Below are 16503 nucleotides of genomic sequence, written 5' to 3'. Positions count from 1 at the left end.
TGGAAGTTGAAGGGCCAAGTCCCGGAAGGAAATTCCTGAAGAGGGACCTGGCCCTGGCACCGACAATGTCTTCAGCTGGGAGATATTTTTATCTTTGAATATGGAACAGAAAGATCATTTTCTCCAAACATCAGAATGAAACTGAATCTTTAACAACCCACCAGCAATTTATAATAGAATAGAAGAAAACTACTTGATTTCTAACCATGGAGAGGTTAAAACCATATCAATAAAACAAACTAAAAAGGCCCAAACAAAAACCACTTTTCATTTCACTGTGTGAGCTAAAACAATCCCATCCCTCAGGGTGTACTGGTTTTTATTTTAGTTTATTTACATTTAAGCATCCATTTTGCCTCTCTTTAAAGGAGTCCAAGGTGTCTTAGGGATGCAAGTTTAGTTTTTCTAGGTTATTTATACTAGCAGTTTTCATCATGCCATCTTGATGACTATCTAACGCATCAGATACATTTTTTCAATCTTTAAAATATGTAAGAAGTCCCTGAGAAATATTATTCAATTAAAACTCTATTCATTTTTAAGCCTTTAGTTTTGCTAAAAAGAGACCCAATGGCCTCATAACTGATTTATACTGACACTGTCAAAATTTAATGGACTGCGTTTCTATAGCACAAACATCAGAGTAAACCAAATCTTGAACTGAATTACAGAGTTCCTGGGGGGCTTTGATGCTCACAAGACTATGGGAAAGAGCAGGACAGAGGGTGAGGGAGAGACCTGGAGGTGACCCATCTTCCTTGCCTTGCATTGCCACACCCCGCCAACTCAGCTGGCCCTGCTGGGGTGAGCAGTCTGCTGCCTTGTGAACGCCAAACCCTCCCCCTCAGCTGCCCCTCCTGTGTCCGGACTTGGATAAAACAGCATACTGCAGGCTCACGACACATACCACACGCATTACATATCGGCATAGCAGCCACCACCAAGATGGTGGCAACCAGAAGCAGCGTTCCCCGAGGCCAACTTCAACCAGTGAGAAAGGGAAATAGGTAGAGGCTGGCTAAGTGAATTTCCTCTTCTTCTTCATACCCATTGACTGCTCTGAACCTCATTTCTTTACACAGTCTATCTGCAGAAGCTCCTGCTGGATACACCTGCTGTGCGACCAGCTACGTCTCTGTACTGTTGTGAATTGAGTATCCAAAGCAGTGGCCAGTGCAGTATTACTTCCTCTTCCTTCCCATCCTCCCTTGCTTCATCCCCCCTCTATCTGACTTCCCAAGCAAAGGCTAACCAGTTAGTTAACACTTGCCTCAGGATCTAGCGCCTACGGAGCGGGAGCCAAGACAGGAGAGCAGCATGAAGTCTTCTGAGAAACTAGTCTTTTCAACAACCCCTGTGGACCATTGTCTGAAACTTAGAAAAACTTGCGAATAAGAAACCTCTCTGAGTAGCTGGGAACGCTAGTTCCCCTTGAAGATCCTGGCAGCAGAGGTGGCACGACACACAGCTTTGAGCAAGGGCAAGAGAGGTCTCTCTGCTGGCCCAGAGCAGTGATTCTGCAGGACAGTGAGGGCACCACCGGGGACTAAGGGACCACCAGGAGGAGGAAACAGCCCAACTCTAGTGGCATGATGAAGACTCTCCATAGGAAGATCGCAAAAGAAAAAGAGAGAAGGAGAGAATATGGTGGGCAGTACACGGTTGTTTGAGGGAACTTGTTCAGAAGAGCTTGCGAAACCCCTCTTAGACATTTTAGAACTCTTTGGGAATTTGGGAAAGGGGATAATTGAGGAAAGGGTTAAAGGTTCTTCCATACAAGTTGGACCAAATCCAACTTTTACAATGTAGTTGTTTGGTTAAGATGACGAATGGCACTCTACATGAGCTAGCCACTGTGACACGTATGTGCTGTATATCCTTGCCAATTTGTGTAGGGCTCAGAGTGACAACCGTGAAGACCATTTACAAATGGGATGTATCATGATTGGCTTGACTTTATTACCTGCTTTCCTACATCCTAAACCCAGTCAACAACCCATGAGATGTTCCATTTCTATTAGAAATGATCATGCAACACCAACATCAAAATTCTTAAACAGGACTTTCCTATTATATACTCAAAGCTAAATGCCTCTCAGACAATAGCTCGGGGGAAGGTGAGACAGAAAACTGCACACTTGAAAAAACATGTTCTGGGGAAGGGCTCCTTGGGAGAACCTCACCACTTGTAAGAAAGGCAGTCCAGACACTCTGAAACTGTGCTTGGGAAATTGTCAGTAATTCTAAAGCTCGAGAAGACAGTGACTTCAGGGAAGAGCAGACAGCACGACAGCTCAGTAAGAATGAGGGCAGAACAAATGACTCCTTCCCTTAAATCTTAAATGACCTACGTCTTAATTTTTAAATTCAGCAACAAGCAAGGGGCCCTCCAAGTGGGCCAGCACTAAGTGTCTGCGCAGCAAGGGGATCAGTGTGACGCGGCGGCAGCCACATCTGCATGCCCCCCAAGCCATCAGGACAGCACAAGAGTCCACCCCAGCTGTGCTCCTCTAATTCCTATTTTGGAATCTTGTGATTTTCTTTTCCTCCCAACTCTTTCCTCGAGTAGTTAGAGGGATCACTATTGTTTTGATTTTAAAATAAAAACAACAAATCAAAGAAATAAACTGTCAGAAATACTACACACAGCACAAGATTTTAGGTTCAAAATCTATCTTGTTTTCAGTAGATCTATTATCACTGCTTTATTCTAGTATATACTCGACCGGGACAGGTTTGCACATACGTTGTTATGTGTACACAAACGTAACAAATGGCTACCGTTCATTGCTGTTCCTGACGGTCTCTCTCCTCATACATCCCCTCACCCCCGTCACTATACCTTTTTTATTCAACCCAGGAATCAAATTTTGGTTAATTTTCACTGATGGGTTTCTAGTATCATAGCACCTGACATATGGTCGATGTTCAAGGAATGAAATCTATGAAAGGAGGTCAGTGTAGTAGATTGAAGCTCTTGAAACCATCTCCTATTGTGAAAAATCTCTTCGGCTGTGCACTATGTTGTAGGAAGCACATAACTTTGAGACCTAACATTTATTCCTTTTATTCTTTTACCCTGAAGAGTATATTCCAGTTAATCAAACAAGTTGAGAGACCACAGGTATAACCATACAAATGGGAGCAATTATGTAAGTTTCCAGAGAAAAAATATACACAGTTTTTTTTGTGTGTAACAGGACATTCTCTTCCTCATCCTCAATGTGATTATCGCCAGCTTTGTCATCTACTGCAAGCTAACAAACACCACAGAGGAGGCAAGGGTAGTGCCAAGAAGGAAGTCTCAGAAAATAGTAGGATGTACTTGGAAAAGAGCACTGTGTTAGGAATCAAGAGATGGAATCTTGGTTAAATTCCTTAACCCCTTGATCCGCTACTTCTTCAGCTATAAAACTAAAGTAATGGTAATGGCCATGGCCTTGTCAACCCTAACTGGCCATGAGGAATATCCAGCAGGATCGGGACAGGAGGACTCTGACGTCCTCTATCGCTATAAAATGTTATTTTATTCTCATAGCACGTACTGAGGAGGAAATGGCAATGGCACGAGCTTAAATCCCGAGCCCGCTAACCAGAACTGTATGAGCTCGGCTGGGTCATTTTCTGAACCTCCATCTTCATCTTAAAATGTGGCTAATCGTCCTTATTAGAGGAGACATATGATAAAAGACCATCATGTTGCCAGGTGCAGCAGCTGAATACCTTGTTCATGTAAGTTTGATTTAAAATGTGATCATTTTAAACAAACAGACATTTGTGGACTATCTCCACTCAAGAGTTTGGCAAATTGAAGCCTGCCATTTATTTACTAAAGTATGTGCAAAATTTAATGCACTATATAAAATGCCTAATGCAAAACTAAATTAACTCCTTGAAGATGAAACCATAATCTGTCTCCTAACTGGTGGTGAGGCCCAGGAGAACCCAAGAAATAGCAAGCACTTAGCAGCACTTTGGTCACTTGTTGCTTACAAATAGAATAACTGTTTTCCATCAGATCCTAGTAACTACGCAGAGCAATAGTGGATATGGACTAGGAAAACAGCATATGTCAACTGAAACGACTCACCCATGATAAGTGACAAATTTTACAAATGGCATAGGGTATCATAAGAACCAGCAATTTGAATCATTTAAAAAATAGATAGAAGACTGGAAACAGTAGCATATACAGTTTTGTGGGGTTTTTTTTTTGTTTTGTTTTGTTTGCCGCGACTGCTGGATTTGGTGGGCAGAAAGTCTCAAGTCTACTTGACTGGTTTACAAAATTTGCAAAAGGGCAAAATTACCCCGGTGTCTTTTTCTATGTCATTTTTCCATCTCTGATGGGACTTGAAGAAAGGCATTTGCTAATGGAAATACAGCAGGGGCTCAAAGGTAAGACCACTTTTCATAAGACAGCAATAAAGAGTAACACAATCATGAAGAAATGTACTAAGGGCAAAACCCAAGGTGTCATAAGGAAATAATCCTCAAGGTTTCCCACGGATAAACAAGAGTGACCTGAAAAGATGGGTGACCAGATTCTCCTGGACCGGAAGGTTTATAGGTCAAAGAGTAGGAGAAGGCGAAGATGAGGCACACGCCTGTGGTCTCGGAGACCACCTGCCCCCGGCAGGAGAGCGGAGCGAGCCCTAGCTGCCAGCTGCCGCCGGCTCTGAGACATTGTGCTGAAATCCAGGACTTCATTCCTTGCTGTCTGATGAAAACCTCTCCGGCATCCACCATCAGATTCTGTCTGCCCCCGGCTTCCTTGCTAAGATCTATGTAGTCACCTGTGTCCACTGTTCTGGGTTTGTGCCATTCTGGACTCCTCTAGTCTCTCTGGGGGCTGATTGTAACATTTCTATTTTTTAAAAATCCTCACTGCTTTCTACTTTTCTGGTTAGGAAAACATGTGAATAGAAGAGAAACAAGAAAGGGCCGAGAGAGAATCATGGCGTGTGATCACAGGTGCCTTGTAGGACTGATTTATGTTTGGCCAACGTAGAAAATGTTTTTACCAAAGCAATCCGGTCCCAACTCATCGAGCTGTGCAGCCTTTCGCCCTCGATCTGATGCAAACTACGGACATGAGGTAAGCTCGAAGCGCACACACTGCCCAAGGCAAGGGTTTAAAGTGAGAGTCAAGTTCGTCGTCTTTTACAAAGTATACTTTCTCACCCCGTCACTTCTCCAGTTACCAAATCATTTCCAACCTGTCTGGACCTTCTGGGGCTCATGCATAAATCAGGAGAAATGTGGTTGGAAATGGCTTCCTTTTCTTCAAAGCAACATGTACCCAACTCAATGGAGCATTAGAAATCCATAATGATCCATGTGGTTTCCATTATGCCAAGGGAAAGCCTGTCCCGACTGCTCCAAACCGTCTCTCTGTGCACAACATCAGAGTCCAAGTTGATTAAAAAAATTATGGAAAGGTCCCTGGGTTAGAGTCAAGAAGGGATCTTCTAGCATCTCAGACCTAGTTTCTCATTCTGATAGAAGAGGCCAATGTACAGCGGTTTGGCATCATCTCTGAAGAAGAGACTCTGTTATGAGATTTCTGGACTTTAAATACCACTATCCTTTTGGGATTTTAGAACTCCTCTGAGGTTGTTCCCAGCCTGAGCCAGAACGATCACGAGAGGCCTGGGAACAAACATAAAACACGCAGCCTTGAGGCAACAGCGGTATGTTCACAGCTTTTTTTTTTTCCTTCTTCTATTTTTCTTTCTTTCTCTCCCTCTATCTTCTTTTCTTCCTCCATCCCCTCCCCCTCCTTCCCTTATATCCTCCTTTCCTTCTTTAATACCTTTATTATTGGCAGTTAGGCTTTTATTTTTTAGTTTTATGGCTGGGTTGGTGAAAAAGGTTAATAAATGTACATATTTGTCAGATGTCTTCTTCTAGCTCCCTTGCTTTTTCCTAAGACAACAATGATGATGGTCTGTTTTTATTCTGCTGTGACATCCATCTGTGGGGAGTAGCGTTGAAGTTCAGAGACAAACGGGTTAACCACCAGGACACATGGATCTTCAGGTGCCATTGAGAGTCACCTAGTACACAGGGAGGCCAATGACTAGGAGAAAACACTCATCAGAGCTCCTCGCAGTGAGTATACCAAAGACACATGCATAGCCCCATCCTCCAAAAATTACAGATAGTGGAAACAAAACAGAAGAAAGTCAATATTTACTACACACTGAATGTTCATAAGCATTAACTAAGCTTAATGCTTATGATAAATTAATTTAGCGTTTGCTTAGCAATTAATTGAGTTAATAAGCATTTTGAGCACCACTCTGTGCTTGGAACCCTTCTAGGTGTGAAAGATAAAGCAGGGTACAAGAGACAAAACTCTGACTTACTTTATAGAGTAAGGGATTAAGGGTTTTGGATACATGACTTTATTTGACATTGCCAGAACTCTGTAAGCTGGGTAAGATGATTTCCAGTTTACACATGAGAAAATGAAACTTCAGAGAGGTTAAATTACTACAGTTTGTTAGGGACAGAGCCTCGATCTCCAACCAAGTCTGATTCCAGCTTCTCTATTTTCTATTATCCTCCATGGCCTTCAGGGACCAATGAAATCATGAGTGATCTCACAAGGCAAGGTAGCCTAGGCTGCGCATCAGCCGAGAGGAATCCAGATGAGAGCCGTCCGGGTCTGGCAAAGGCTAGTGCAGCCCGTGAGAGTCTCATGGAGGCACCCAGTCTAAAGGACAGGAAGACAGAGCTTAGACAGGGAAGAAGGGGAAACAGTACAGGAAGGCTCAGAGGCACGTAGGGGCGTGGCCAATCGGGGACAAAGTGAAAGTAGCTTAATTGAAAAGACTCTTTCGGGACAGAACTGGGAGCCAGAGCCAGAGCCAGAGCCAGGACGCACCGTGGCCTGTCGGAGTTGGTGCTGCGTCTTAGGACACTGGGGAATGTGGAGTTTGGACCTAGATATCGTGAGAGTATGCATTCCCCCGCTCTATGATTGCCGAAAATTGTTTCACCTTGGCAGTTACAATTCCCTTGTCAGTAAGAGAGAGGACATGGTTTTAGGTGACTTCAAGAATGACCCACTTATAGAAACACTGGAAAATCGCTGGACAGAAAGGCTAGCATATTATTACATTTCCACCCTGGATGTTATTTTTAAATACCCGCTCAGATTCTTCTTGGGGCCGGCTTGGTGTGCATACAACTGGATACATGAGCATTTAGCCAATAAAACTGGTTGAAGAATGTGAAAAATTTATCTACTCCATGAAGTCATTGTTTCATATTTGTCTGAAGCTCCCAGCGGGCTCCGAACACCAGATTTTTGTTCCCTCTGCTTTCCACATTGCTCTTTCCCATGAGGAGGTTCTTTTGATATCAGCATGGGGTATATGGAATTCTTTGGGGGGTGAAAGGTGTTCTTTCTATTATAGTAGCTTTTTATTTAACCAGTTCATTTCCATGGAAAAGCTGCTTTTAATGCAATAAACTTAGAAGGGGCGTACCAGGTTTGTGTTTGAACTCTCCTCGGCTGGGGCAGTGCTGCTGAGCAAATTTGGTGAGCAGCTGCAATTGCTAAGGTCACACTAACACTGAAAAAAGAAGGTCCTGACATAAACATACCCAAAGGTCTGAATAATTCTGGGCTGCCTCCAATTTTGAAATCCATTTCTCCGGGCTGTTCGTTTCTTCTTTCTTTCTCCCACACCAGTTTCTGGCTTTTCCCCATTTCCTAATGAACTCAATTTCATGTGAATGTTTTAATTTTGCCTGCTGTAATGCAAACAGTTCCAATGGTATAACCTTTAGGTCAATTCTATCAAGTATTATTTGCTCGGTCTGTTCAGGGGGGAAAAAAATCACTTTCTTCTGCCTAGACCTTGTGTAATTGCATGAATTCTCCAGTTTAGTTGGCTCTGCAAATCTATTCCAAGGTGCACTGACTGCAAGGATGGAAGGGAGCTCATTATGCATTCCCTGCTGAAATGGTGACCTGCAAATAATGATGGGGAAATCAAGCTTGATCGCTGTGCTTTCTCTTTAGTCTAATTTCTGCTGAACTTTGGACTGTAACTTGTTTTTTGGCTGGAGAGCCCCAGGACATACTGGAGTCTGACCAAGGGGGTACCCAGACCTGGATTTTCACACCATGAAGCTGGTAACAGTTTTGACTTCAATGCCTTGAAAAGTAGGTGATTTCAATTGCCCTGTTTCCTTTCAGGGGAAAATGCTTTCTTTGCACCTAAACAATCTTCCGGTGCTTTTGACTGACAAGCATATTGTTATGATTATGACTGGACTTCTTGACTCCTGCAGGGATAGCATTTAAAACTGCCTGAGACTGGCACAAATCAAAATATTCATCAACTTAAACTATGTCAGCTAAAATGGAAAAGCCAAAATTGTAGTGTTTTATATCATGTCAGAAGTCCATGAACACAGTGCAAAACTGCTTAACTCTTTCCCTGCCTGAAGAAAATTGCAGCCCGTAACAGAAGCTATATGGCTGTATTTACAAAATTTTACCTACCATATAAATGCCCTATTATTCTCTCTTGAAGTATCCATTGACTTGGGGGGGCCTTATTGATTTAATTAACTTTCCCTCATTCCCATTCATTGATTCATTCGGTCTTTCAAAGAATACATCTGAGTGCCTGTGATGTGCAGGGCACTCCGTTTGCCTTTGTGGGGAAGGGAAATTAAGTTCTTGCCCACAGGTTGCTGGTGGGCAGACACAGAAGAGACAGACATATCCATAACTAGCTATACAGTAAGCAGTATGGCAAGAGCTATGCTATAGGAGAACTGCTGACACAGGTTAATGAGGGCGAAATCATCTCCATGCAGGTTGTGGTAGATGAGAGATCTAAGGAGTTACTGCTCAACCTCCACTTTTTCAAGAATCTTCTTCTCCATTGGTGATGCATGGTCCACAAGTCCTCCCTTAGGTACAGCCGCTGGGTCACTGACCGCACTGAGGCCAGTAGCCCTTCAACTGGAGTTCAGGTAGCAGCGCGTGAGATTTTGGTCTCACCATAGCCGCTGGAGTTGAAATTTAGACCATATCTACAGAGAGGCCACGAAAAGTGGAGTGAACAAAACCAGCATGCAAGGAAGGGCAGAAATCAGAGCAAGGTGGTCCTGCTAGGAACTGAGGCCTTCGGTGCCTTGGTAAAAGATGTGATCACGTTTCTGTCTCTGCCTCCGGTCCTCCCTACCCCTTCTCCCGGCACCTGCATTTCACTTGCAGAGAGATGGTAGGCGAGAATGAGTTGATCTTTATTACTCACATCCCAGAGAACCCTATCTAAAGCAGAAGGCTTTGTAAGAAAGGAGGATGGGTTTGTCTCCACTTAACAGAGAGTAAGAAAGAGAATAGAAATCCTAGTGTTGCAGGATATTTTGATGTATTAACAAATGTGTTTTTCCCTGTGATTTCCTGTTACCCTTGACCCTCCCCCATCCGGGCAGCTAGACCATGAGTCATTCCTTGCCTCAAGGGAGGGTTGTCACAGCAGAACCAGAGAACAAAAGAGACAAATTCTTGGCTTTTGAGTTTAAAAGGCTGAGCTTCAGGCTTCAGACAAAAAAGATTTGGAAGAATATTTGATCAATTTGAGCCAATTTTTTCCTGCCCACGTAAAATAAAAATTCCCCTGGCTGGAAGACAAGTTACTCTTCTAAGGCAGAGTAAGAGGGTTGGATGCTGGTGAATCTCTGAAAGCAGTTCTTACACTGTCTTCTCCCCTGCACCAACCCCCCAACAGGCTGAACCCTAGCATGAATGTGGAGTTTTCAGGTTCTAAGAACAAGAAGACATGTGCCTTCTTTCCGGGTTAGAATCCAAAAGATGGCAAATGTCAGAGAGATCCCCCCTCTCCACCCAGCACTGTGCAGAGAAGCTGTCGGGCACATCTAGAGCAAAAGGGTAATGGGTTTTTCAGAGTTTTCCATGGTCCCAGAGTGGTAAAGGAGGCAAGCCTAATGTCTTCAGTGGCGCCCAGAGACATGTAGAAGGGGTCGAGAGAAAACCAACCCTGGAGGTCTCCCAGGGATGTTGAAGATGTAGTCTATAAGAGTTGAGTAAGAGGAACCAGTGGTACCATATAGACCTTAGAGGATGTCAACCTGGACAGGTAACAACAGTCAAGAACCAAATCCTGAGGGGTACCTGGGTGGTTAAGCCCCTGACCCTTGGTTTCAGCTCAGGTCCTGATCTCTGGATTGTGAGACCCAGGCCAGAGTGGGCTCAGCACTCAGCACAGAGCTCTGCACTAATACTTCCCCCAATAGATGTCCTGATCAGATCACGCAGGCATCATTTGGATATGGCATATACCCCCCTAGATGGGGCAGAGTTTCTGCTAATTACCCTAAGGGTGGCTGGCCTCCTTTATGGCCAGATTGAATTTGGTTGTGCACACACATACAAGAGCTCTTGATTCAATCTCCTGAGCCATATCAATTAGCTACTGCTGCATAAAAAACTACCCCTCAAATTATTCTCCTAAAATAACCATTTTATTTGTTACTGATTCTGTGGATAGAACAGCAAAAGAACTAACTTCCCATCTGATTCTAGTCCAAATTTCTGACATAGAATGGTAAGAAAATAAAATAATGAAGTTCCTATTTTTCCTCAAAATCTCGTTTTGGAGGCATGATATATATGGAGTGAAATTTACCCTTTTGAGAAGCCTGTTTTAAGGAAGCCATACCTGAGTGAGAGGATATGCAGATGAGACTCTGGACTTCAGACCTCAGATGTTGGAATAGGTTAAGATTTTTGGAGCTGTGGGATGAAATTTGTTACAGCGGCATCCCACTGCCTGCTACCAAAATTGGTATTAGCTTGGGCTGCCTTAACAAAATGCCGCAGGCTAGATGGACCGCACACCACAAATGTATTTCTCATAGTTCCAGAGGCTGGAAAATCAAGATCAAGTTTCCATCAGATTTGGTTTCTGGTGAGCGTTCTCGTCCTGGCTTGTAGATGGTCACCTTCTTACTGTGTCCTCATATGAAAGGCAGAATGAGAGAGAGACAGAACCTGTATAAGCTCTCTGTTGCCTCTTATGGGGACACTAATCCTATGGGATCAGGGTCTCACCGTTATGACCTCATTTAACCTTAGTTATAAGTAAGCCCTATCTCCAAATACAGTCACAACAGAGGTTAATGTTTCCACATACATTATTTTAGGACATAATTCAGTCCACAGTAGAGACACTGTGTCATATCTCCCTCACATACACAAAATCAATAGAGGTTTTCATTAAAAAATAACTGCAAACATGGCTTTGGAATTATGTGTGAACTCCACTAAAAGTCAAAGAGAACCAACAAAGTTTTAAGAGAGTCAAATCGACATCACCACCACCAGTTTGAACTGAAAGAGACTAAGACTTTCCAAAATGAAGAGAGGACTCTGGACCCTCTAGTTTCTATGGACAGGAAGCAGGCTGATAAGTTTCTCAGTTGCAAACATGGATCATTTCTTACGGAAAAGCAAAGGTATCTCCCAGTACAGAGCCGAGAATTGTGGAAAATGCTGAACTAGGGAGCCACTCCCTGAGATGAGAAGAACTAGGCCCTTCATTACACTCCCCAGAAGAGGGAGATGTGACAATGGACCCCAGGTTAGATTTCAGAATGCCTTCTCTCTGCCTCTTGGCCCTCTTCATTTTAAAAGGGAATGTCCGTGGAAGCTATCCTGTCCTGTCTCACACTGCACGCTGAGGTGTGGGAACAGGTGACTTTTCGTTTTAGCTCACAGATCTTTAAATGAAGAGGAGCCACACCAAAGGCACTAGAGTTGAGGAATTTCCTTCACATAAGGGCTGGATCAGATGATGAGATTGTGGACTGCATGCCTGAAACCATAATGGGATGAGACTTTTGGGGAGGAGGTAGGACATTCTGTGTGGGAAACAAATGTGAATTACCATGGCAAGTGGGGGCAGACTGTGGTAAACTGTTTGAAAAAATGACCACCACCAGTCCTCCCGTTCCTAGATGACGGTTCCTTTGCAATGCGAGTCTCCTACTTCTCCGAACAAGATGCGAAGTCCACTCCCCCACCACTGGAATCTGGGCTGCTCTTATGAATTCCTTTGATCAGCAGAATGCAGCAGAAGTGATATATGGGATAATAGAGCCTCATCTTTAGCTTGTCTTGCCATCCTGAAACCCTGGGACCTCCATAAATAGAAGTTCAAGCTAGCCCTCTTGCAGATAAGAGACTAACTGGAGAAGAGGCCCAAGTGACAGGCCACCAACTGCCGTAATGTGAATAGGGCTCTCCTAGACCATGTAGCCCCAGGGAAGCCACCAAATTACAGTAACCACTGGAGAGATCCCAGCAGTATCAGCAAACTGCCCAGCCTAGACCAAATTATTAATCCAGAGAGTCATGAGAAAAAAGTGGTTGCTGTTTGAAGACAGTTAGGGGATGGTTTACTCTGCAGCCATGTATGTGGCTAGAATGGCAGATGTGGTTTCACTTCTTCAACTACATGTGCATTAGCAATAGGAAATCGGGGGAGGACAGCTTGCGGTAATTTTCCTCAAATGGAGATGAAAATGCCATGGGCAATAAAGGCTGCGGGGACTCAATTCCCAGTTCATGGAGTGGAGTAAGACCACAGGATCCCCTCAAGCCCTCTCCAGGCAGCTTACTCCACCTTCATTCTCACATCTGCTCTCTGATGCTTGAAATTCCTTTGATGGGGCGGTTAAGGTTTCCACTACGCAAGCTAAAATACATTGCTTTAATATATGTCATTGTATTAAATGGGGACACACAAGAAAAGTAACCTACTTCGTTTCCCCAAGACATAACTGTTGTCTAAGTCTATTTGGGCTGCTGTCACCGAGTAGTACAGACTGCGCCACTTAGAAACAACAGAAGTTGATTTCTCATAGTCTGGAGGCTAGAAAGTCCAAGATCAAGGTGCTGGCAGATTCAGTATCTGGTGAGACCCTGTTTCCTGGTTCACAAAGGACAGACTTCTTGCTGTGTCCTCACACAGTGGAAGGAGCAAGGGAACATTCTGGGGTCTTTTTTTAAGGGCACTAATCCCATTCATGAGTCTCTATAGGAGACTCACATTGCAAAGGAACCGTCATCTAGGAATGGGAGGACTGGTGGTGGTCATTTTCTCAAACAATTTACCACAGTCTACCCTCCGCTCTACCCTCTGGACCTAATCACTTCCCCCAAGTATCATGTCCTGACACTCTGGTGTGGCAGTCAGGTTTCAGCGCATGAATTTTGGAGGGATGCAAACATTCCGTCTGTAGTACTGCCATCAGTTCTTTCCTTAAGAGCAGGTTTTGGGGGCAGGTGAGAGCACTGGTCGCCTGGTCTATCTAAGTTAAAGCACTATTTGGCCAGGATTCCGTCCAGGGTACAGCCTTAGCCTGTGCGATGGGAGACATGAAGAACCACAAAAATTCTCAGAGGTTGGTTCAGAAGAGTTTTAAAGATGTTCTGAAGTGATGAAAAAGAACCACAGAAACATGGAGAGGGACCTGGAAGTCAGACAACTGCCTCTGTTCGCTTTTGAAGGCATCTGTCAGTCTGGAAAATTTTCATCCCACCGTGCTTAGTGGGGGTCTTGCTTCTCATCTGGGGGAAAGGCCTGCCTCTACCACAGAGTGGCTCAGTTGCCCGCTGGCTCTGGAGTTCTCCCTGACTCCCACCAGCAGCACAGCGCTTAAGGAAAGCTCAGACTAGAAGACCAGCGATGTTTCTGGACCTGTGTGATGGTGGGGCCATGTCTCTTGGTAGTTTCTGAGGGAAATGCAGGGCAGGTAAATGAGACGAAATATTGCAAATGACTTCGGGTGGTAGCTTCAGCTATTTTTCAATTATAAAATCTAGGTCTATGTTCCTGCAATGAAAATTCTACCAGACTGTGGTGCCATCTACATGGCTGGGCGCTTCCAAGTCTGTATCTTCATGACTTGATTTTTGTTTGGTTGAGAAGATAAGCAGATGGACATGTCTGCAGGGTTAGAACATGAGTGAAGGCTCTGGTGTAAACCGAGAGCTATGCGCACTGTACGCGTGGGGATATTACTGCCCAACGACTGGAATAACAGCTCGTGAAACAACTCTGCAAACTTGATTATTCATTTCCGTCTCCTTCTCCCTCCAAGTGTGATGCTATACATCGCAGGGTTATTACTTCACTCATCACATGAACCTTTGGCCTAGTGACTTATCCCTCGAGGCATGCTATAATCACTGAGAAATGCGTTCCCTGTCACGTCTTATTGCTTAATTATGGCTCTATTTTAGGCTCCTAGAGTCATTTGGCTTGGAACAACCTCTCTTCTATGTGATCTTAGAACACACATTCATGTTGAGTTCACACGGGTCTGTTCCATGTCCACCTTGCTCTGGCTTGGGTAGTAATTACTGCTCTTTGACTCGGCAACACCTGCGGGTACTGTAATGAGTTCTTATCTTTATGCTCCTCTCCGTGTAGGACACCATCAGAAAGGCGTGTACTTCCTTTTTCTAATACTTGGCGGTTTTTTGCACTGATGAATCCCAGTGGCCCCCTCTTTGAAATCATGCAAAAACCTCTTTTCTCAATAGTCTCACTGTCGTGGTGACTGTAATTTTTTTTGAACTCAGAATGTGTACCTGTTGTGTACCTGAGGCTTTTTGTTGTTTTAGTTGGGCGTGTGTTGCCCCTTATTGCTGAAGGCAAACTGAAAGATAAGGCAGGCCCTAGATACATTCATAGATTGGGGGAGGGGGGTGGAAAGTGTACAGAGTATTTAAAATTAGAAGTGTTCTAAAAATTTGGGACTTCCGGAGGATGCAACCATGCTGTGTTCCAACCAGTCATCTTGCCTCCCATCAAGAAGATATGATCTGTATCAGCCTTTGAGTGTACATCTTGGTCCTTCAGGTAGATGATAAGCTTAAGGACAAAAGGGGCAGATCACCTCTCACGTGGCTCTGTCCATGTATGCAGCTACATACAGTGGTTTGATCAACTGCATAAAGAGATAAGGTTGCATTTTCAAGACAGCTGTTTGGGATTAGGAGCTTGCAAAAGTAGTTGACATTAAGGTAAAGGCAGATGGAGAACAGTGTCCTGCTTCGTCCCTCCAGAGAGTAGTTCAAGTCAGGCCTGGGGCAGATCTACGTTGAGAGGGGGTATAATTACCCCGGTCCGGAGTGGCCCCAGGTCTTGTCTGGCAGACTGAGTTATATCTATCAGGGCCTTTTAAAATGCTGACTTGGCTCCTTAGAAATACAAAACCCAAAACATCATTTATAAAGGTCACTGGGAATGGCCTGGGTCAGAATAACTTGAGTCCGTTCTGTGCCAATGTTTCAGAAGAGGAAGTTGCTGAATACTTAAAGCTCTTTGAGAGTACTGTGTTGCTAATTCCAAACAAAGAATGAGAGACATTTAAAGCTGAGTTTTTACTCTCTAATTCAAACGCCAATCTAGCAATAATGTATGTTCTAGAAATTCCAATCAGAGATTTCTATCGTCTGACTTGGAAACCAGCTGTGCTCTCAGTGAGTACAAAGATTTACCACTCGCAAGTGCTATAATTCAGTGGAATTATGCAGAGGTGAAAAGCATGAAAAACTCTCACTGTATTTTAAATGCAATGAGAACTGTGCTTTAAGAAATTCTCTGAAACCTATAAAAATGGTTTTATTTTAAGAAAGTAGTAGGAATCAAGGTATCAGAACTCTTAAATACAGGAGTACAAGTTTACCCTTCAGAGTATGGTTTTTTAAGACAATGAGTGGATATTACTGCCACTGGTTATCTTTCAAACAGAACAAGTGAGAGAACACAAAGTAGTTAACTCCTAAATTACACATCACCTTACTAAGAGCCCTGATAACCTTATGCTCCAAGAGAAGCAAGAGAAAAGGAGTTTAACAATGAAGAGGGACAGCTCTACAAAGTGCTCCAATAAATTCAGGGCAGTAATTTTGAACCAGTAAGTTCCTTCACAGAAAGTAACAATTATGCGTGGATTTACGAAGCCTTATATCAAGTCTTTCGAATTATGTTTTAAGATTTTTAAAAGATATCAGGGCTACCCTGGCAAAGCCAGTGCATATGGGCCTCATTCCAACGAGCTCCCCCTTCTTCGTCTGCGCTTACTCCCCCCACACATGGAATACAGCTGCCTCGTGCAAAACTGATGCAATATAACTCTGTCACTTATATCATCACCTGAGCACTCAGATACCACCCTGGGAAAGCCAAGCAAAGCAAGTTTTTCCAAATAATGGTATCAGCAGACCATTTATAGACATATTTGCATTTCATAAGCACAAACACAATCCCTGAATGGGTTATAAAACAAAAATTTCAGGCGGAGGGATGCAGTGAACTTTACGGCCTGATACACGTTTAAAGGACAGACCAAGAGTTTTAGACCAGCGATGTTACTAGCACTTCACATTTACGCCAACATGCCCTCCGTGAAATCGCCGACTCTCAAATCCCTCCT

This window comes from Mustela lutreola, chromosome 14 (assembly GCF_030435805.1).
Source record: "Mustela lutreola isolate mMusLut2 chromosome 14, mMusLut2.pri, whole genome shotgun sequence".
Classification (NCBI taxonomy): domain Eukaryota; kingdom Metazoa; phylum Chordata; class Mammalia; order Carnivora; family Mustelidae; genus Mustela; species Mustela lutreola.
Note: the sequence above shows the minus strand (reverse complement) of the source record.